The sequence below is a fragment of the Oryctolagus cuniculus genome, chromosome 4, assembly GCF_964237555.1.
Source record: "Oryctolagus cuniculus chromosome 4, mOryCun1.1, whole genome shotgun sequence".
In the NCBI taxonomy this organism is placed as follows: Eukaryota; Metazoa; Chordata; class Mammalia; order Lagomorpha; family Leporidae; genus Oryctolagus; species Oryctolagus cuniculus.
This window is the reverse complement of record NC_091435.1, coordinates 74,677,329-74,699,753: the sequence shown is the minus strand read 5'-3', so window position 1 is coordinate 74,699,753 and position 22,425 is coordinate 74,677,329.

The following is a 22,425-nucleotide window of genomic DNA, read 5'->3' as shown; positions in this document are numbered from 1 at the left end:
CGGTGCGCCGGCCGCAGCGCGCCGGCCGCCTTGGCCATTGGAGGGTGAACCAACGGCAAAGGAAGACCTTTCTCTCTGTCTCTCTCTCTCACTGTCCACTCTGCCTGTCAAAAAAAAAAAAAAGAAAAAAGAAAAAAAGCAAGACACAATTATATGCTGCTTACCAGCAGCTAACCTCACCTCTAAGATCACATGTAGGCGAAAAGTCAAAGGGTGGGATAGATATCCATGGGAACAGGATCCTAATGTAAGTAGGAGTAGCCATACTTCCATAACATCAAATATATTTTAAATTATAATAAGAAAATAAACAGAGACACAGAATGTCATTTTATAATCCAGTAAGAAATATAACAATTGCAAATGTGCATGTACCCAATATTGAGTACCCAAATGTGTGAAGAAAATATTAATAGTCATAAGGAGAAAGATAGTCTCTGATACAATAATAGTAGAGCATTTTAACACCCTTCTTTCAGAGAGAACAGATTATCATGACAGAAATTTTAAAAAGGTCCAGCAGTTAAGTTCCACCCTAGATCAATTGGACCTAACAGACATTTACAGAACATTCCATCCAAGAGTTGAGGAAAAAAAATGTTAATAGCACATGAAAAATTCATTAGGAGAGATCATATGGAGGGTCACAAGAAAGCCTCAACAAATTAAAAAATATGTAAATCATAACAAGTGTTTCTTCAGAACACAATGCAATAAAACTAGGCATCAATAACAATAATAGAAACTTTGCAAATAACATAAATACTGCAAAATTAAACAACTCAGGGCTGACATAGTGGTATAGCTGGTAAAGCTGCTGCCTACAATGCCAGCATCCCATTTGGGTGTTGGTTTGTGTCCAGGCTGCTCCACTTCTGATCCAGCTCCTTGCTAACAAGCCTGGGAATACAGGTGGCCCAAGCTCTTGGGCTCCTGCATTCACATGGACGACCTGGAAAAAGCTCTTGGCTCCTGGCTTCAGCCCTGCCCATTCCCGGGTGTTATGGCCATCTGGGAAGATCTCTGTATCTCCATAACTCTGACTTTCAAATAAATAGATAAATATTTTTTAAAAGCCCCTAACAACCAATGGATCAATTAGGAAGTTTAAAAAAAAATTACTGAAATGAGGAAAATAGAAACAGAACCTGCAGTATACTGAGAAATCAGTACTAAGAAGGAAATTTTTAGTCATCAACACTTTCACCAAAAAACAGAAATATTTCAAATAAACAGCTTTCCATTGCACCTCAAGGAACTAGAAAAATAAGAAAAAATTGAATGCCAGGTTAATGGAAAGTAAGAGTAATAAAACTCAGAGCACAAATAAATGACATAGAGATAAACAGACTTAGAAAAAAAGAGAGAAGATTAACATATGTTAAGATGAGAGATGAAAATGGAGACCTTGCAACTGATGCAAAAATGCAAAGGAAAGTCCACATTTGGTGCATTGGTAACATCGCCTGCTGGGACAGACACAGCTTATATTGTGGAGTGCCTTGTTTTGGATTCCAGCTCTGCTCTTGGCCCCATCTTACTGCTATTGCACATCTTTGGAGGAAGCAGGTGATAGATCAAAACCATTTCATAGAAGACCCAGATGGAGTTCCTGGCTCCCAGGTATTCATTAAATGAACAAACAAATGGGCACTCACTCTTTCTCCCGCTCGGTTTCTCTCCATCTCAAATAGAATTTTTATAAATTTTAAAGAAAGGATTAAAAAGTATTGTTTCAAATTACTATCAGCAATGATAACAAATTTAATGCCCCGAACACAATGGACAGATTCCTGTGTACATACACCTTGCCAAGATTTAATCATGAAGAGAAGAAATAATAAACATACCTGTAATGAGTAGTGAGATAGAATCAGTAATACAAAATCCTCCATCAGTGAAAAGTCCAGGACCAGATGGCTTCATTCCAGAATTCTGCAAACATTTAAAGAAATCATCAGCCTTTCTTAAATTATTTTAAAAATTAAAAAAGGAGAAAATTCAGCATTCATTCTATGAGGCCAGCATTCCTTTGATACCAAAACCAGACACAGACACAACTAAAGAAAGGTGTGAGCTAATATTCTCAATGAACATAGATGCAGAAATTCTCAATGATGAACCAACAAATTGTTTCCAAAAGCACATTAAAAACATTGTTCTCCGACTCTTATCTTGTTTAGACAAGGTCATAGTCAAAGTGGAGGTTCTCTCCTCCCTTCAGAGAAAGGTACCTCCTTTCTCTGCGAGTGAGAGATCTTTCATTTAGGTGGTTTGGTTTTTTTTTTTTTTTTTTTTTTTTTTGGCTTTCCATGCCTGAAATACTCTCATGGGCTTTTCAGCCAGATCCAAATGCCTTTAGGGCTGATTCGGAGGCCAGAGTGCTATTTAGGATATCTGCCATTCTATGAGTCTGCTGAGTATCTCGCTTCCCATGTTGGATCACTCTCCCCTTTATTTATTCCATCGGTTAGTATTAGCAGGTACTAGACTTGTTTATGTGCTCCCTTTGACTCTTAGTCCTTTCATTATGATCAATTGTGAACTGAAATTGATCACTTGGACTAGTGAGATGGCATTGGTACATGCCACCTTGATGGGATTAAATTGGAGTCCCCTGGTATGTTTCTAACTCTACCATTTGGGGCAAGTCAGCTTGAGCATGTCCAAATTGTACATCTCTTCCTTCTCTTATTCCCACTCTTATGTTTAACAGGGATCACATTTCAGTTAAATTTCAACACTTAAGAATAACTGTGTATTAATTACAGAATTAAACCAGTCATATTAAGTTAAACAGACAAAAAAAACTACTAAGAGGGATAATGTATTAAGTTGTTCATTAACAGTCAGGGCTATGCTGATCAAGTCACCATTTCTCATAGTGTTGATTTCACTTCAACAGGTTTCCTTTTTGGTGTTCAGTCAGTTGTCACCGATCAGGGAGAACATATGGTATTTGTCCCTTTGGGACTGGCTTATTTCACTCAGCATGATGTGTTCCAGATTCCTCCATTTTGTTGCAAATGACTGGATTTCGTTTTTTCTTACTGCGGTATAGTATTCTAAAGAGTACATATCCCATAATTTTTTATCCAGTCTACCGTTGATGGGCATTTATGTTGGTTCCAGGTCTTGGCTATTGTGAATTGTGCTGCAATAAACAGTAGGGTGCAGACCGCTTTTTTGTTTGCCAATTTAAATTCCTTTGGGTAAATTCCAAGGAGTGGGATGGCTGGGTCGAACGGTAGGGTTATATTCAGGTTTCTGAGGAATCTCCAGACTGACTTCCATAGTGGCTTGACCAGTTTGCATTCCCACCAACAGTGGGTTAGTGTCCCTTTTTCCCCACATCCTCACCAGCATCTGTGTTGGTAGATTTCTGTATGTGAGCCATTCTAACCAGGGTGAGGTGAAACCTCATTGTGGTTTTGATTTGCATTTCCCTGATTGCTAGTGACCTTGAACATTTTTTCATGTGCCTGTTGGCCATTTGGATTTCCTCTTTTGAAAAATGTCTATTGAGGTCCTTGGCCCATCTCTTAAGTGGGTTGTTTTGATGTTGTGGAGTTTCTTGATCTCTTTGTAGATTCTGGTTATCAACCCTTTATCTGTTGCATAGTTTGCAAATATTTTTTTCCCATTCTGTCGGTTGTCTCTTCACTCTCCTGACTGTTTCTTTTGCAGTACAGAAACTTCTCAATTTGATGCAATCCCAATAGTTGATTTTGACTTTGACTGCCTGTGCCTCCCGGGTCTTTTCCAGAAATTCTTTGCCTGTGCCAATATCTTGAAGGGTTTCTCCAATGTTCTCTAATAGCCTTGGAAACTCATGACTGGTGCATACGGAGATTACTGATGCCATAAACAGGAGTGTCAATTTGTAAAGTCAACAACAGGAGTCACTGTGCACTTACTCCTCATGTAGGATCTCTGTCCTTAATGTGCTGTACATTGAGGCTTAATGCTATAATGAGTACTCAAACAGTATATTTCACTTTGTGTTTCTATGGGGGTGCAAACTGTTGAAATCTTTACTTAATGTATACTAAACTGATCTTCTGTAAAAAAAAAAAAAAAGAAGAAATTAGCAATTCCCAATTTGACTCTCACTGGGATTAAACATGAATAGGTCTGATCTGATTTCATCATCATTTAAAAAATCATCTATTATTTTTCATTTTATGTCTGTGTGGGAGCAAACTGTTGAAATCTTTACTTAATGTATGCTAAACTGATCTTCTGTATATAAAAAGAATCAAAAATGAATCTTGATGTGAATGGAAGGGGAGAGGGAGTGGGAAAGGGGAGGGATGCGGGTGGGAGAGACGATATGGGGGGGAAGCCATTGTAATCCATAAGCCGTACTTTGGAAATTTATATTCATTAAATAAAAGTTAAAAAAAAAAACATTGTTCATCATGATAACTGATATTCATCCTGGGAATGCAAGAATGATTCAGCATAAAAAAATCATTAAATGTGATATACCACATCAACCAAATAAAGGATAAAAATCAGAGAAAAGAATGAAATTCAACATCCCTTCAAGATAAAAATTCTGAGCAAATTAAGTATAGAAGGAAAATATCTCAACATAATAAAGACCATGTATAACAAGCTAACTGCTAATATTCATTCTGAATAGGCAAAAGTAGAAGGTTTTCTCTCTGAGATCTGAAACAAGACAAGGATTTATTTATTTTATTCAATAGAATGCCAAACCAGAGCAATTAGACAATATAAAGAAATAGAAGACATCCAAATCAGAAAGGACTAGTAAATTCAGCCATGATGTGGGACACAAATTCAATGTGCAAAAATCAGTAATAGTGTTATGACCTATTGCAAATTAACTGAAGAGAAATCAAGAAGGCAATTCCACTTCCAATAGCTACCAAAAATACCTGGACACAGATTTAACAAAAGTGAAAAAGCTCTATAATGAAAACTGTTATTGTGAAAGAAATTGAAGAGGATACAATGAAATGTCAAGATGTCTTATGTTCTGTTGAATTGATCCCTTAATCATTATATAGTGCCCCTCTTTGTCTCTCTTAACAGTTTTTGTGGTAAAGTTATGTTGTCTGATATTAAGATGGCTATGCCCGCTCTTTTTTCATTTCCGTTGGCATGGTGTATCTTTTTCCAGCCTTTCACTTTCAGTCTATATGCATCTTTGTTGGACAGATGTGTTTCTTGTAAGCAACAAATAGATGGGTTTTGTTCCTTAAGCCAATCAGCCAATCGGTGTTCATGGATTAGAAGGATCAATATCATTATAATGTCCATATTATCAAAACCAATTGACAGATTCAGTACAATATCTTTCAAAATACTAATGGCACTTTTCATAGATCTAGAACAAATACTACTAAGAATTTTATGATATCACAAAAGAGCTCAGATAACCAACACTATCTTGAATAAAAAGAATAGAGCAAGAGGCATTATACCAAATGAATTTAAAATATATTGCAAAGGTACTATAATTAAAACGGCATAGTATTGGCATTAAAACAGATCCATAGATCAATAGAACAGAATAGAAAGCATAGAAGTGAGCCCATGTTTCTACAACCAACTGAGTTTTTACAAAGTTGCTAAGCACATGCATTGGGAAAGGGGAGACCTTTTCAATTTCTGCTTCCAGAAAAACTGGATATCCGAAACTTGAAAAATGCTGGAAGAAAATATAGGAAAAATATTTTAAACATTGGAATGGGAAATGATTTTTAGCATCACATCTTGAAAGCACAGGAAACCAAAACAAAAAATAGATAAGTGGAATTTCATGAACCCAAAAATTTGTGTATAGCAGAGGAAACAACGAAGTGAATATACAATCTCCAAATGGGAGCAAATATTTGCAAACTATACATTTGACAAGGGATTAATAATCAGGATTTATAAGGAACTTAATAGCAAAAACCCCAAATAATCTGATTTTTAAAATGAGTAGTAGATAAAACTGGACATTCCTCAAAGGAAGACATACAAATGGCAAACAGATAAATGAAAAAAATGATCAACATCACTAATCATTAGGAAAATGCAAATAAAGACTACAATGAGATATTAACTCACTTGAATTGGATTGGCTATTATCAAAAAGACATAAGGGTGTGGAGAAAAGGGAATCCTTGCACACTACTGGTGGGAATTATATTAGCACAGCCATTGTATAAAACAGTATGGAGGTCCCTCACAAAACAAAAAACTAAAACCACCATTCCTGGTTATACATCCAAGGAAAATGAAATCAGTCAAAGAGAATTTGTTCTCCACCTTTATTGCAATATTATTTGCAATAACCAAGTAATAGGTATAACCTAAATGCCCATCAGGCTATGAAGGAACAAAGACAAAGTGTTGCATATATGTACTATACTGCTACTCAGCCATAAAAGAGATATGATCTTGTCACTTGCAGCAACATGTGTAGAACAAGAGGTCATTGTGTTAGGTGAAATATTAAGCACAAAGACAAGTATCGCATGATTGTCTCACATGTGGACTCTACAATAAAAGATGATCTCACAGAAAGTAAAGGAATAACGATGGTCACCAGAGACTGGGAAAGGAAGAGAGCAGAAAGAGAACGGGGGTGGTTCATTAAAGGGCCCTGAGTTCTACCCAAATAAGTCTAAGAAGTTCCGGAATTCTACTGCACAGTGGGGTGACTACAGATAATGCTACTGGATATTTTTCTTTAAAAAAATCTAGAACATAGAATTTTGGATATTTGCACCATAAATAAATGTTAAATATTTGAGTAGATAGATATATTTGCCCTGAATGAATATTGCACAATATATATGTATACATCACATAATACCCCATAAAATACACAATGTTTTCTGTCAATTTTTTTTTTTAATTTAAGAAATCAGGGGCTGGTGTTGTGGCATAGTGAGTTAAACTGTTGCTTGTGATGATGGCATTTCACATTGAAGCACTAGTTTGAGTCCTGGCTACTATGCTTCCAATCCAGCTTCTTGCTAATGTTTTGGGAATGCAGCAGATGATGACCCATGTACTTGGGCCACTGTTACCCATGTGGGACACCAGGATGGAGTTCCTGGCTTGATTGTGGAAGTCATTTAGAACTGAATCACCGGGTGGAAAATAGCATCTGTCTCTGTCTCTCTCTCTCCTCTTTCTCTGCCTATCACTCTGCTTTTCAAAGATTACATCAATCAGTTAAAACATCTTTAGAAAACAAATTCAGGAGAAGCAGGAAAACATCAATATTGAGATCAGCCTGCTGTGATCCATGTTTTTAAAGATTTATTAATTAATTTTAAAGGCAGAGTTAGAGTTGGGTGTGGGAGGAGAGAGACAGGGAGAGAGAGATACTTTCCACCTGCTGGTGCACTCCCCCAGATGGCTATAACAGCTCGACTGAGCCGGTCCAAAGCCAGGAGCCAGGAGCTTTTTCCAGTTTTATACCTTGAGTACAGGGGCCCAAGTACTTGGGATATCAGTGGGAAGCTGGATCAGAACTGGAACAGCCAGGACTGAAACCAGCACCCACATAGGATGCTGGCATCTCAGCCAGCAGCTTCACTCACTATGCTACAGTGCTGGCCCCGTCTGCTCCACATGTTCACAGACATTTTTAAGTAGTCTTATTTTACCATTTCCTAAGTAGTTTATTATTTAACTTTCCTCTTTGGTTCAACAGTAATTCTGGAAAATTCTTCAGTTTAAAAGTATTCTATTATTTTTGAACTCCTTGTTTCTAGCTTAATTATGCAGTGGCTAAAGAATTAAATATATGCACTTCCTTTTCCTCCTCCTGCCTTAATTGGTTAGAAAAATTGGATTATCAATTACTACAAGTGTTCCATCAATTCTTGAATATAAATACTACAGTCTGTAGTGTTAAAGATCCAAACACGTAATCATAACTTGCATGATTACATTTTCAACTTAAACTTCTCAAAATAATTTTTTTTGCTTTTTGTTTACTGATCTTCCAAAAGAAGAGAGTGTTGCATTAAGATCTCCCTCTTTAATTATATTATCTCTAGAAATTTTTCTGTTTCTATTTTCTATTTCATGTGGCAAATAAAATTATTCTTCTTCTATCCTAAACATTAATTTTTTTAAAGATTCATCTTTAAAATTTTTTTAAAGATTCATCATTTATTTGAAAATCAGAGTTACACAGAGAGAAGGAGAGGCAGAGAAAGAGAGAGAGAGAGTTCTTCCATCTTCTGGTTTGCTCCCCAGTTGGCCACAATAGCCGGAGCTACACGCCTGGTCCCCCACACAGGTGCTGGGACTCAAGGACTTGGGCCATCTTCCACCGCTTTCCCAGGCCATAGCAGAGAGCTGGATCGGAAGTGGAGCAGCCAGGACCTGAACTTGTACCTACATGGGATTCCGGCACAGCAGGTGACTGTTTTACCTGCTACCCGACAGTGCCGGCCCCAAATGTTAATGTTTTTATAGTAATGTTTTGTTCACCCTCCAAATGCCCATAACAGCTGTGATGAGGCCAGACCAAAGCTAGGAACCAGGAGCTCAGCCCCGTTCTTCCACTTGTGTGGCTGGAGCACAATTACTTGCTGCCTCACAGGTCTACACTGACAGGAGGCTGCATTCAGGATCCAGAATTGAAAATTGAACCCCAATTCTGACATGCGGGGCACGGGCATCAAAAACACTAGACTTAAATACCCATCAATTGCATTTTTAAAATGTGAATATGTAATTTTCTCAACACCATTTATTAAAGAGTGTATTCTGCTGCTGTTGGATTCAATGTTCTGTTTAGGTCCATTTCATTTAAAATGTAGTTCCAGCCCAGTGTTTCCATATTGATTCTCTTTCTGGATGTTCTGTCCATTGTTAAAATAAGGACAATGAAATCTTTTACTGTTATTGTTTTTCTATTTTCCCTTCAACACTATGGATATTTGCAATATATTTTAGATGCTCTGATATTGCATATGATATATGCATATTTATAATTATTATATACTCTTAGTGAATTGACCCATTTATAATTATAAAGTTAACTTCTTTGTCTCTTTTAATGGATTTTTAGGAGTCTTTATTTTGTCTGACATCAGTATAATGCCTCTACTCTCTTTTTGATAACATTTTCATAGAATTTTTTTCATATTTTTTCTTTCAGCCTTTGTTTTTTTTTTTTTTTTTTTTTTTTTTTTTTTTTTAAAGAGCTATTTATTTACTTGAGTGGCAGAGGGCAGAGTTACAAACAGAGAGGGAGGTCTTCCATCTACTAGTTCACTCCCCAAATTGCCACATTGGCTGGAGTTGAGCTGATTCAAAGCCAGGAGCCAAGAGCTTCTTCCAGGTCTCCCACATGAGTGCTATGGCCCAAACACTTGGGCTATCTTCTACTACTTTCTCAGGCCATTAACAGGGAGCTGGATCAGAAGTGAAATATGCAGGACTCATACCAGTGCCCCTATAGGATGCTGGCGCTGTAGGCAGATGCCTATCTTACTACACCACAACACCAGCCCCTCAGCCTATATGTTCTTAAGGTTTTTATTTTTTAGGCAGTACATTGCTGGATCTTGGTTTGTTATACATTCAATCACTCTGTGTCCTTTGATTAGAGAGTTTAATCTATGTATATTTAAATTAGTTAGTTATAGGTAAGGATTTAATACTGTTATATTTTCTTCATTGTTTTTTGAATTTGCATTTCATCCTCTTTTGCTATTTTTTTTAAATTTATTTAAAACATATTTATGGGGCCAGTGCCCTGGCGCAGTAGGTTAATCATCTGCCTGCGGTGCCGGCATCCCATATGGGCGCCGGTGTTGGTCCTGGCTGCTCCTCTTCCAATCCAGCTCTCCTTTATGGCCTGGGAAAGCAGTGGTACCAAGTGATGATAATATTAAGTCCTAAGAGTGCAATTGTTACTAATCTGTCACTGCTTTTTGTCCTTTTCTACTAAGCTAGAAATTTTAATAAAGGGAAAATAAATCATGAGTTTCTACTTATCTTTCTAAATCAAATTAAAGGTTATAAGTATTTACTTAAACCTGCTTAAATTAATGTAATAGCTATACCTTTTTTTATCCTGATGTTAGCATGCTGATGATGATCTACCTATCTCCCTATCCAGTTTTGAGGCCTTGTCTAGGGGTTGGGTATTTCCTTTTCTTGATCAGTTGGTTAAGCCCTCACCCGCTTTCCTCACCATGACTCTCATTCTTGGGAGCTCTACTCCCCACCCTAATCTTCCTGGGACCAGGCACTAGACAACTAGACAGCCTCTTTGCCACAGCGCCTTAGAAATCATGCAAATTATTGTCATCATGCAGAAAGGAGCTCGTGAATCTTAGGGAATCCATCCCAGGTGCTGTGCACTGGCTGCACACTGGAGCATTCGCTTGCTGCTTGCCTGACCTGAGCTGCCTCCGGATGTGGCCCTGAGTGGCCATTTCTCTGTGTTGGAGCTGTCCATAGTGAAGCTTTGCCGTTCTTCTATCCAGTTGTCCGGTCAGCAAAAGACGTGCTAATCTTGTGAAACTTCTTCTCCTTTCCCCTTTCTTAGTTTTGAAATTACACCACCAATGTGATTATCCAGGATAAGGTAAAAGATCATAATTTAGGAATCTTTGTGGTTGTTTTTTAAGACTGCCTCTCACTAGGAGGGACAGCACAAACACTCTGTGTGTTTCAGAATTACTCCTTTGGAATAATTTTATGTATGGCTATGCAAACAATTTGACATACAGCAAGGCTCATTTGTTCTGGTTTGCATTGATTTTAGGGATTGCTGTGCTTTTCAAAAATTCAATTTCCTTTTTAAATTATGTAAAACAATTACATAGTTTCAAAATTAAATGCATAAAATAAGATATACTAAGAGAATTCTAACTTGGGTAATTGCCCCCAAGCTCTCTCCCGTCCTGTTTTTCCCTATAGGTTACTGCTTTTACAAATTTTCCTTATCATCCTATTTTTCATGCAAAATGTGTATTCACAAACCAACCCCCATAAACATATTTTTTTTGAATTTTCCTTCACTGAAAATAGAATACTAAACACACTCATCTGGTTTTTGCTTTTGTAATTAATATTTCCTGAAGATGATTCCATAAAATATATAGCTATTGTTCTTACTATTTTTAAAAGACTAATTTTATTTATTTAAAAGGCAGAGTGATGGAAGAGTGGAAGATAGATCTTCCATCTGCTGGTTCACTCCCCAAATGGCTGCCACGGCCTGGACTGGGCCAAGCAGAAGTCAGGAGCCTGGAACTCCTTGTCACTCCTTCTTGGCCTCGGATCGGTACTCTGGGAGCCTGGGGGGTAGTAGGGAGGTTCACTATGGACTTCGTGGGGCCCAGAGACTATGGGACTCAGGTGTCACCAACCTGGGACCAATCTGGGGGCCAGGGGTCTGCCAGAGTCAATCTCCTCGAAACTTGATCAGACATGCGAGTTCAAGGGCCCAGGGACTCAGGCCATCACCTGCTGGTTTCCTAGGCTTATTATTAGGGATCTGGATCAGCAGCAGAGCAGCTGGGACTTGAACTGGTGGTTGTCTAATATGGGATGCTGTCATTGCAGCTGGTGGCTTAACCTGCTACACAGCAATGCTGGCCTCACTCGTATTCTTCTTCTTCTTCTTCTGTTTTTTTTTTTTTTTTTTTTTTTTTTTTTTTTTTTTTAACAATCCTTAGTGTTTAGCACAGCTTTAGATCAACAGAAAACTTGGGAAGGTGATGCAGAGAATGATGCAGAGAATGCCCAAAGGCACTCCACCTTTGTGGAGCTGTCAGTAGCACAATTCTGCCTTTCTTCTATCACGCATCATTGTGTGGTGTCCTGTCAACAAAACGCTCTCTGTATCTTGTGAAACTTACTCTCCTCTCCTCTTTCTTAGTTTCAAAATTAGCAACACCAATATGATTAGTAAGGAAAAGTTAAAATATTATTTAGGAATCCCCTATTACTAATATCTTACATTAATATAGTATATTTGCTACTATTATTGAAACTGTGCTGACATTATTAATGAAAATCCATACTTTCTTCATATTTTCTTGGATTTATCTAATGTTCCCTTTTTGAAAAATATTGTTTGCTTATTTAAATTATTTGATAAGCAGAGAGTGTGAGAGAGAGGTACACAGACAGCTTGTTCATGCCCCAAATGGCTGCAATAGCCCATACTGGGCTAGGTAAAGCAAAGAGTTCTGTTTGGGTCTCCCATGTGGGTGGTAGGGAACAAGGTACTTGAGCCACCACTTGCTGCCTCCTAGGGTTCACATCAACAGGAAGCTGCCATTGGGAGCAGAGCAAGGAGTTGAGGCACTGTGGCATTCCAAGTGCTGTCTATTGCTGCACCAAACTCTTACCCCTCTAACGTTTTTCATTTTTAAAAATTTTCCAGGATCCAATATAAGCACTTATTAGCATTTACTTATCATTTTTCTTTATAATTCTCTTGCCTATTATAGTTTTTTAGACTTTGTTTTCCATAGTTTCTTTGTTTTCCATAGTTGTTAGTTTTAAGGGGTGTTAGCATTTATAGAATATCCCTACAGAAATTCTAAGCAGTCTGTTTTGCTGCTGAAGTGGGCTTTGGTCTGTCTACTGCTGAGGTCGGCTCACTGCCAGATGCTGTATCTTTGTCACTGGTGATGCTAGCTGGGGAGTAAGATGACACACTGCTCAACCAGGAACATTCCACCAGGCACTGGAGTGGGTCCAGAGGCTCTGCTTTAGCGCTGGCCCAGGGACAGGGACCGTTGGAATCTGCTCAGTGTTGGATTTTTATCAACCGGGCACTGAGTTGCAGGATAGTCCTGTGATCCCTTTCTGTCTGTGCAAGGTTGTAGGAGGGGTGGTAGTGGCAGCTCCTCAGCTATTCGGGCAGGCCCAGGAGGGTCTCACCTGGGTCCCCCAGTCACTCAGCCTTATGCAGTCTTGTGGGTGTGCACCAGACTTGTGAGAAGCTGGTGATGATATGTACCAAAACAGTCTGTCTCCCCAGGGTGCCTGTCTCCACCTGAAACTGGGGCAAATCAAACACTGTCCAGAGTCACTGGCCTCAAGATGAAAATCATTAGGATCATTAGGATCTGCCCAGGCTTGGCCTTTAGAAATCCAATGCTGATTCTCAAGATATTGTCCCTTGACCACTTGATGTCTGATCAAATTTGGAGGAGATTGACTCTTGAAGACCCCTGACCCCAGATTGGTCCTAGGTAGGGTGACACCTGAGTCCCATAATCCATGGGCCCCACAAAGTCCATAGGATAACCACCCTCCCAGGCACCCAAGGTACCCATACAATGCTGACTGTGACAACAGCCAAAATGAGGCTGACATATTGGGGTTCAAGTCTTTTCCTGACACCTGAAAAGTCCAGCGCCTCAGCATGTAAGCACCGGCTGGATGGTAGATGACATTGGGCTTTATTGGGTACTGGCTTTGAGCTCCAAAGCACAATCTTAAGGTTCCTCTCCTAGCCCATCTGCATGGCTGAGTTTTCCTTCTGCCAGCAGTTGAGGGAGAAATGGCAGAGGCTGCCTGACTGTGGAAGCTCCAAGTATTCACTCCACAGGTAAGGGGCTGGAAGCTGTGGCCAGTCGGCTTAGCCTAAATTAATTTTTCCACAGTGAGCCCGGCACTGGGATTCAGTTTTCTCTCCCTGTCCTCAGTGGGAAGTGTGTCTCCTTGGTAGGCTCCTTGGAGCTGGGCAAGGATCTCCCCAAGCAACTTTTCCCTGCTTGCTTTTTCAATGTGACTTTAGTTCTGAATATAGCAAGATGAGGTACTAGGGTCTCTCACCTGGTTTCCTTAGCTCTGGTGAAGGGGACTTGGTGTGTGTATAGCTGTTCACCTTGGTATCTCTGCAGGCAGGGGCTTGCCAGAGCCTCTTTGTCAGCTACCATCCTGATCTCTACCCCGGGACTTGGCTAATGTTTTTCTCCTGTTTCAACTGGGTTAATGCATATTCAGATGCAGCCTCACAGAGGTAAAGTGAAAAACGTGACACTGAGATAACACAGAGATAAACATGACATTGCTCATGCTGACCTTAATCACCTGGCTGAGTTGAGTGGTGACTGATTTCTATGCAACAAAATTGCTCTTTTCTTTGCCCTTTCAATACTGTACTCTGGAAGGAAACAAGTACAGGCCAACCATAGGGAGAGACATGTTCTACTTTGTTAGAGTGGAACATCTACACAAAATATTTGGGGTTATTTTGCATAGGAAGTTTGTCTCTCAAACAAATGAATGAGTTATTCAATAGTTTATTTAAATGTGTGGGATAATGCATATTTTATGGTTTAGGTTATAATTTAACAGTATTTTTAAAAGATTTTATTGTTTACATTCATTTTATTTAGAAGCCAGAAAGAGACAAATATAGAAAAATAGAACTTTCATTTGCTGGTTCATTCTCCAAATGCCTGCAACAGCCATGATTCAACCAGGCTGAAGTTAGGTGCCTAGAACTAGGCATCCTAGAACATTTGGATGGTAGAGACCCAAGTGCTTGAGCCATCATCTACTGCCTGTCAAGACTTGCATTATCAGGAAGCTGGACCACACTGGGTGGGGTGCAATACTCCAAAGTGGAATGCACGTTTTCCAAGGAATTAATGCTTAACTCTGATAGCATTTTACCTTTTCTATCGTTCATGTTGTTCTAGAGCTGGCTAATGGAAACTCTTAAGTTGATTACTGTGCTTTCTAAATACACCAAAAATATGATAATTTTTAACCCCATTTTTAACAAGATGCTCCAGGTTTATTGTATTTATTTCTTGCTCCAGTGAGAATCAGCCACTTATGCAAGGATCCATCATGTATTTTCCTGGAGAATGGCTTTATAAGTCAAGATATGGGTACCAGGTGTTGTGCATGCTCTTGTTTCTTGATCCTCTTAGATTACAGAGACACAAAACATATGTGGCATACTAGCACATTTATTTGTATCTACCATAAATATTTATGTATGCAGTCATCTGTAATAGCTCATAGTTTTCTCTTAGTCTATTCTATATGGTTCATTCTAACTTCCTCCTCTTGCTTATTTGTATACTCCCACTAAAATTAAGAGTTTAGTGAGAAACCTGTGACCACAAATAAGTCAACTTTATTTTTAAAAATTAAAAGATTCATTCATTTATTTGAAAGGCAGAGTTACAGAGAGAGGGGGGGGATACCCAAAGAGAGAGATTGTCCATCCACTGGTTCACTCCTCAAATGGCCACACCAGCCAGGGCTGGGCCAGAGTGATGCCAGGAATTTTGGGAGTATCCTATGAGTCTCCTACATGGGTGCAGTGGCCCAAGCATTTGTACCATCCTCTGCTGCTTGCCCAAGTACATTAGCAGGGAGCTGGATCTGAAGTTGAATAGCTGAGATTTGAACTACTGTCCATATGGAATGCTGGCACTGCAAATGGTGGCTTAACCTGCTGCACCACAGCACTGGCCTCAAGCCAAATTTATGGATTGAAAGAAAAATATGCCCATCAGCACTTTTAAAAATATTTATTTATCTGAAAGGCAGAGCAATAAAGCAATAGAAGTGTGGTAGGAAGAGACAGAGAGAGGTTCCATCAACTAGTCTGCTCCTCAAGTCCTTGCCCATGATCTGCTGCCTACCCAGGCACATTGGCAGGAAGCTGGATCTGAAGCAGAGGGGCTGGGACTCAAACAAGCAGTGTGATATGGGATACATGGGTTGCAAGTTGTGGCTTAGCCCAATCACAATGCCAGTCCATTTTTATTTTATTTTATTTTATTTTATTTTTAACAGGCAGAGTGGACAGTGAGAGAGAGAGAGACAGAGAGAAAGGTCTTCCTTTGCCGTTGGTTCACCCTCCAATGGCCGCTGCGGCCGGCGCACCGCGCTGATCTGATGGCAGGAGCCAGGTACCTCTCCTGGTCTCCCATGGGGTGCAGGGCCCAAGCACCTGGGCCATCCTCCACTGCACTCCCGGGCCACAGCAGAGAGCTGGCCTGGAAGAGGGGCAACCGGGACAGAATCCGGCGCCCCAGCCGGGACTAGAACCCGGTGTGCCGGCGCCGCAAGGCGGAGGATTAGCCTAGTGACCCGCGGCGCCGGCGCCAGTCCATTTTTTTTTAAGCACAACTGACAGACTGTAGTTATTTCTAAAGATATTTGATCAGTGCCAACTCCTTCTATGACATTGTTTCATGTGTTTGTTATATATTTAAATGCTTTTGTCAACCTGTATCATATACTAGGATCCTCTCATCCCCTGACTCCCTCTGTCTATGTTTTCAAAAATATTTACATGAAATACAGTGGAAGGGAGATATAGAGAGAAAGAGAGAGGGAAGGGGGGTGCACTATCTTCCATCTACTGGTTAACTCCCCAAATAGCCCCAACAGCTCGATTTGTTCTATGCTGAAGTCATTAGCCAGAAATTCCATCCTGATTTCTCAGTTGCAGGGTCCCAAGTATTTGAGCAATTTTCTGCTGCCTTTCCATGTGGATTATTAGAAACCTGGATTGGTAGCCAAGGCTCAAACTAGCAATCTGATTTGGGATACTGGTGTCACAGTTGGTGGCTTAACCCCTTCAGCTGTAATGCCAGACCCACAATTTCTCTTTTAATTTGTTTGCATTTAGACTCACTCTGTACTGTAAAGTTCTTTGGACTTTTGATACACATATAATGTCTTGGATCAACTATTATGATATCAAGCAGAATAGTTTCACTTCTATAAAAACGTATGTGTCACAAAGAACCCATCTTTCAAATTCCTGGCAATCACTTACTGGTTTATTATGATTTTACCTTTTGCGAAATGTCATACAATTGAAATCATAAGTACAAGGCCTTTTCAGATTCACCTTTCTATTAGCAATATGTATTAAAGGTTGCTTAAGTCTATAGTTAATTTTTTTTTAAAGCAGAGCATTGTTCTAGTGTATGGATAGATTGCCATTTGTTTATTTGCCTATTAAAGGTAATCTAGACTGTTTCTGGTTTGGGGCAGTTATGAATAAGGGGCTATAAACATTTGTTTACAAGTGTTTGTGTACACATCTTTTCAGTTCAATTTGATAAATCCTTAGCAGCTCTCTTGCTAATCTTAATATATTTTATTTAAACCAATTTAAACCAATACATCCAAAATATCTTTACTTCAATATATTATCAACATATAGATTATAAATAAGTTTTTATATAATTTTTGTATATGGTCTTTGAAATCTCGTGTGTATTTTATAGCTTCAAGAACTTCAATTTAGACTAGCCATTCCTTATTTTTTAAATTAATTTATGTGAGAGTCAGACAAGAAGAGAGCTTGCATCTTCCAATCTACTCTGGAATGTCCACAACAGCCAGATTGGGTGAGACCAAAACTGGGAGCCGAGGCATTCTATCCACGTCTCCCATGTAGGTGGTAGGAACCCAATTACTTGGGTCATCTCTCTTGCCTTCCAGGGTTTGCATTAGTAACAAGCTGGATCTTGTTACTGCATTTACTAGTAAATGCAGCTGGATCTGAAATTTAGGTACTCCAACAAGGGATGTGTATATCCCAACCAGAGTTTTAACCACTAGGCCCAATGCCTAACTGATAGTCCAGTTACATTTCAAGTACTCAATAATCACAAATGGGACATGACGATGGCAACTTCTATGGCAACAGAACTATAGATCATAACTTGTTTTCTTTAAAGTTCTGTGACGCATTGGAGGATAGAATTTCCTTTTTTAATTCTATCAGTGATAGCCTGGTTATCACATTTACATTTTAACCGCTGGCTCTCACTTTGGTAATGTCAAAAACAAACCAACTTCTGAATGTGCTTACACATTTTGGGAAGTTGGTATGGTTATATTGACTCCCACTCTAATTTCTAACTTTTATTAATTTAATCCAAATTTATGGTCTTGATGTAATATGCTTATTTTTCAGCCACATAAAATGTATTTTTCAGAAGTAGTTTTTAGCTTTATTTTTTAAAAGTTTTTATTTATTTATTTGTGAGGTAGAGTTATAGAAAGAGGGAGAGACAGAGACAGGTCTTCTATCTGCTGGTTTAGTCCCCAAAGGGCTGCAATGGCCAGAGCTCAGTCAATCCAAAACCAGGAGCCAGGAGCTTCCTCCAGGTCTCCTGTGGGGTGCAGAGGTTCAAGTACTTGGGCCATTTTCCACTGCTTTCCCAGGCCGTAAGCTGAGAATTAGATAGGAAGAGGAACAGCCAAGACACAAATGGGCACCTATGTGGGATGCCAGCTCTGTTAGGTGGAGGCTTAGACTATAATTCCACAGCACTGGCACATAACTTTTCAATTTTTAAAATATTCTATTCCTCCTTTTATTTTCCTATCCCTCCATAAGGTAAAAAAGTGATACACCAATATTTAACGTTTCACAATGAGGCACTTGTGCTAGAATTTAATAGTGAAGAACTGTGAAATATTAATCTGATAACAGTCATTCTACATTGACCTCAGACTTGTATTTTCTATTCTTTTGTATGCCACTCTTCTGGTCTTGCTCAGGGGCATGCACTTTTACCCAGTGAGCACAATAGTTTCTTCTTGTGGCTGTGTTTCTCACTGTACTGAGTACCATCAGATACTTAGCACAATATTTTGACTATGAAGATTCTTGCTTGTTTCTAGAAAACTCTGGTGTTGAAGATTGTCCCCTAAAGAATGAGTTGCATTTTATGTTTTAAAAATCTGTCGTGAGGTAATTGTACAGTGGTTAAGGTCTATTACAAAGCTCTACTTTCTATACCTAAAATAATTTTTTGTTCTAAAAACCAATTTACCCAGCATTCCATTTTCTTTCATGAATTTGCAACTTTGTGTTTGTATTAACAGAAAGCCTTATTAATCCAATATTGGTTTCTTTAGGATAGCAAAAGGACGGCTAGTCCCTAGATATCTAGATGTTCTGTTATTTTAATAAAAAAATTTTAGATAATCTCAAGTAAGTTAATTGCAATTTTGGCTTTGTTCCCTTCCCTGGTCCCCTGTGTTAAGAATTAATAAGATTTTTGACTGCATTATGTTAGCATTTTCCTGATACTAAAATTAAGCTTATAGAGTTGTTGTTTCTAGGGTAATTCTTTTTCACTTTTTAAAATGTTGGTAGTTCCCTGATTTTTATCAATTATTCTTTTTGTTCTCCAAAATGCTTGAAATTATTATCAGTATCTATGTTTATAATTTTACGGGTTTATATCTGTCTTCATTTACTTCATCTATTTTTGCACTTGAACAAAAAGGAAAATTATGAATTTTTTTTTCTTTAGAATGTATTGTTCTCATTGTCACTTAGTGTTTTCTTTAGGCCGCACCTCTGTCTCTTGCTGGACTGCTGAAGCAGTGTTGTCTGTGTATGTTTGCATCTTGAGAGTAGAGAGTGTGTGGATAGGACAGAGTAAAACGTAAGTGAGGGGACTGGTAACTGGTGAAGGGGAGGGGAAGAAAGAACATCAAAGTAGAGAGACTGACCTTAGCAAGTAGGAGACCCATTTTTTCTTTACTACTTTATGCTTTAGATAACTAGTGGTCAGCAAGGCAGCACTGGCTATAATTTAGGTAAATTGACTCTCAGAATTTTGGATAAGATGCTGATATACCTACAGGCATGTGTCCCCTTATGCCACCATGCTTGTGGTCATTGTGAAATCTTGCAGTAGTGCAGAGCTACACTGGGTTGTGAAAATAGAATCCTGAGCTTGCATCTCATGCTCATTGTGGTTTTTTTGTTGTTTTTTTTTTGGTTTTTTTTTTTTTTTTTTTTGACAGGCAGAGTGGACAGTGAGAGAGAGAGACAGAGAGAAAGGTCTTCCTTTGCCGTTGGTTCACCCTCCAGTGGCCGCCGCGGCCAGCGCGCTGTGGCCAGTGCACTGCGCTGATCAGATGGCAGGAGTCAGGTGCTTCTCCTGGTCTCCCATGGGGTGCAGGGCCCAAGCACTTGGGTCATCCTCCACTGCACTCCCAGGCCACAGCAGGGAGCTGGACTGGAAGAGGGGCAACCAGGACAGAATCCGGCGCCCTGACTGGGACTAGAACCCGGTGTGCTGGCGCCGCAAGGCGGAGGATTAGCCTAGTGAGCCGTGGCGCTGGCGCTCATTGTGTTTTGATGACAATGAAAAGGGAGCAATATCTAGATACAGGCAGGACCCATTTCTGAATGTCAAGGATTTGAAATATAGTAGAAACATTTAGGTCAAAACATGGTGACAAATTCATGAACAGAAGCTAAAAACAAATAAACAAAAAGCACAGGTTACCTATAGTTTACAAAAATCAATTTGATCTCAAACTTCTTACAAATATTCACTATGAAGTAAAATTTATGTAGATTTGTCTAACTAATTTGTCTATTTCTGATAGTCTCAGAGAGAATGGCTCAGCTATGAAATCTTAAAAAGCAATAAAAAACTCCCATGTCAAATTGACAGCTTTCTTGAAAAGACATCTCAGTATACAGAGCAGAGAAACATAATTAAAAACCTCAGTAAGGAGCCAGCAGTGTGGCACAGCAGGTGAAGTTGCTGCCTGTAACACCAGCATCACATATGATTTAGAATCCTGGCTTTTTTGCTTCCAGTACAGCTACCTGCTAATGCACCTGGTAAAGCAGCAGAAGATGGTCCAAGCACTTGGGCCCCTCCCACAGGGAGAACCAGGCAGAGGTCCAGACATCTGGTTTCAGCCTGACCCAGTGCTGGCCATTATGGCCTCCTTGGGGAGTGAAGCCGAGAATGTAAGATCTCTTTACCTCTGTCTCTCCCCTTCTCTTCCTCTAAGTCTGCCTTTCAAATAAATAAAATAAATCTTTAAAAAAAAAAAAAACTCAACAAAGTAAAATTGTGATAATTATTGATAGCTAATTATAGAATTCATTCTATTTCCAACTAGTTATATTTTATTAATTCATATTTATGGTACACTAAATCATTGGAAAACACTCTATGATAAAGGAATAATATTCCCCCAGGCTTGTAGTCCCTTTCCTGGAGACAACAGTTCAATCCAGGTCTCCCTTGTGGGTAAAAGGGACCCAGCGACCTGAACCATCATTGATTGCTGCCTTCCAGGATTCAAGTTATCTGGAAGTTAGAATTGGGAGTGGAGCCAAGATGAGGCTGACCCAGGCTGCCAAACCCCTGCCCTCACTTTCAGTTCTTGAGACTGTATCTTTTGGTGTTTTAACCACATTTCTACATAACATATTTATAATTTCATTTCTTGCATTGTGAAGTTATTGCATCATTTATTGAATTCCTTTTATTAGAGCTATGAGATCAAATATTTTTCTATACTCCATTTTTTATTACAGTTATACTCCATTTTTTGGTTAAATAAAAAGTCTGTCCTTTACTTGGTTAAATAAAGAAATTATATTGTTATGATTATGCAAATATAACTCATTTATGAGCCAACTAGTACACTATGATTATTTTACATTCTTATACAAATGTTGTTTTCCTGGATTTAATAATTGTCTTATTATTTCATTTATTTGTTTTCTGTAGAGAGAATGTTTTTCCTTAAAACTTTAATGGATCCAATGGATAAAGTCTGACAAATTTCCCAAATATACATTCATATTAGGTAATATGTCCCCTCCTTTACTTTTATTACCATTATTATTATCACTACCTTTTTTATTATATTAATCTAGGAGAACTTCCTTCTTTATTGTGTTGCTGCCTTCTGAAATTTGTAGTGCCTTTTGACTTGTCCTGCTTCACAATATAAGCATAAGAATTTTTATGTAATTTGTGGTTTTGAGTCATGATTTTCTGTATGCCTCATTCTCTTATTTTATTTTTCTAAATGTATCTCTTAGGAGCTCCTATTTAAGGAAGCTTAGTTCATCTATATTTGTAATAGTATAAAAAATGATCAAACAATAGAAAATTGCTTGATAATAAAATCCCTTTTTTGATAAAATATTCTTAATAAATTACAAGTGATAGGCTAATCTGTTCTATTCTAGCTGTGAAGTAGTTTTTTTATTATAGGTAAGCACTTGCCAGGAACAACTACAATACTGGAGAATATGAAGCCATGGAAAAGCTATATTTTCAAGGTACCTAGTACTTGAAGGGGTAAAATCTTGATGAAGAGTAGACCATTGATAGATGACAAATTTTCACATAAAATATTCAGAAATCAATAAAATTAACTGGGAATATAGAAATGGCAAATTTAAAAAAAACAATAGTGATGTAAATATATCGTTATGTGCAAAGTACAATAGATTTTTCTGCCATAAATTTTAAAGTAATAATGATGAATATATCCAATGATATTCTGTAAATCAGTACACTAAGGAAAAATATGACACTATGACACCAAATATCAATCTATAATAGTCATGGATTTTTTATTAGGTTTTCAAATAATAGATCCTAAAATGAGAATTTGTGTGTAACTTATTAG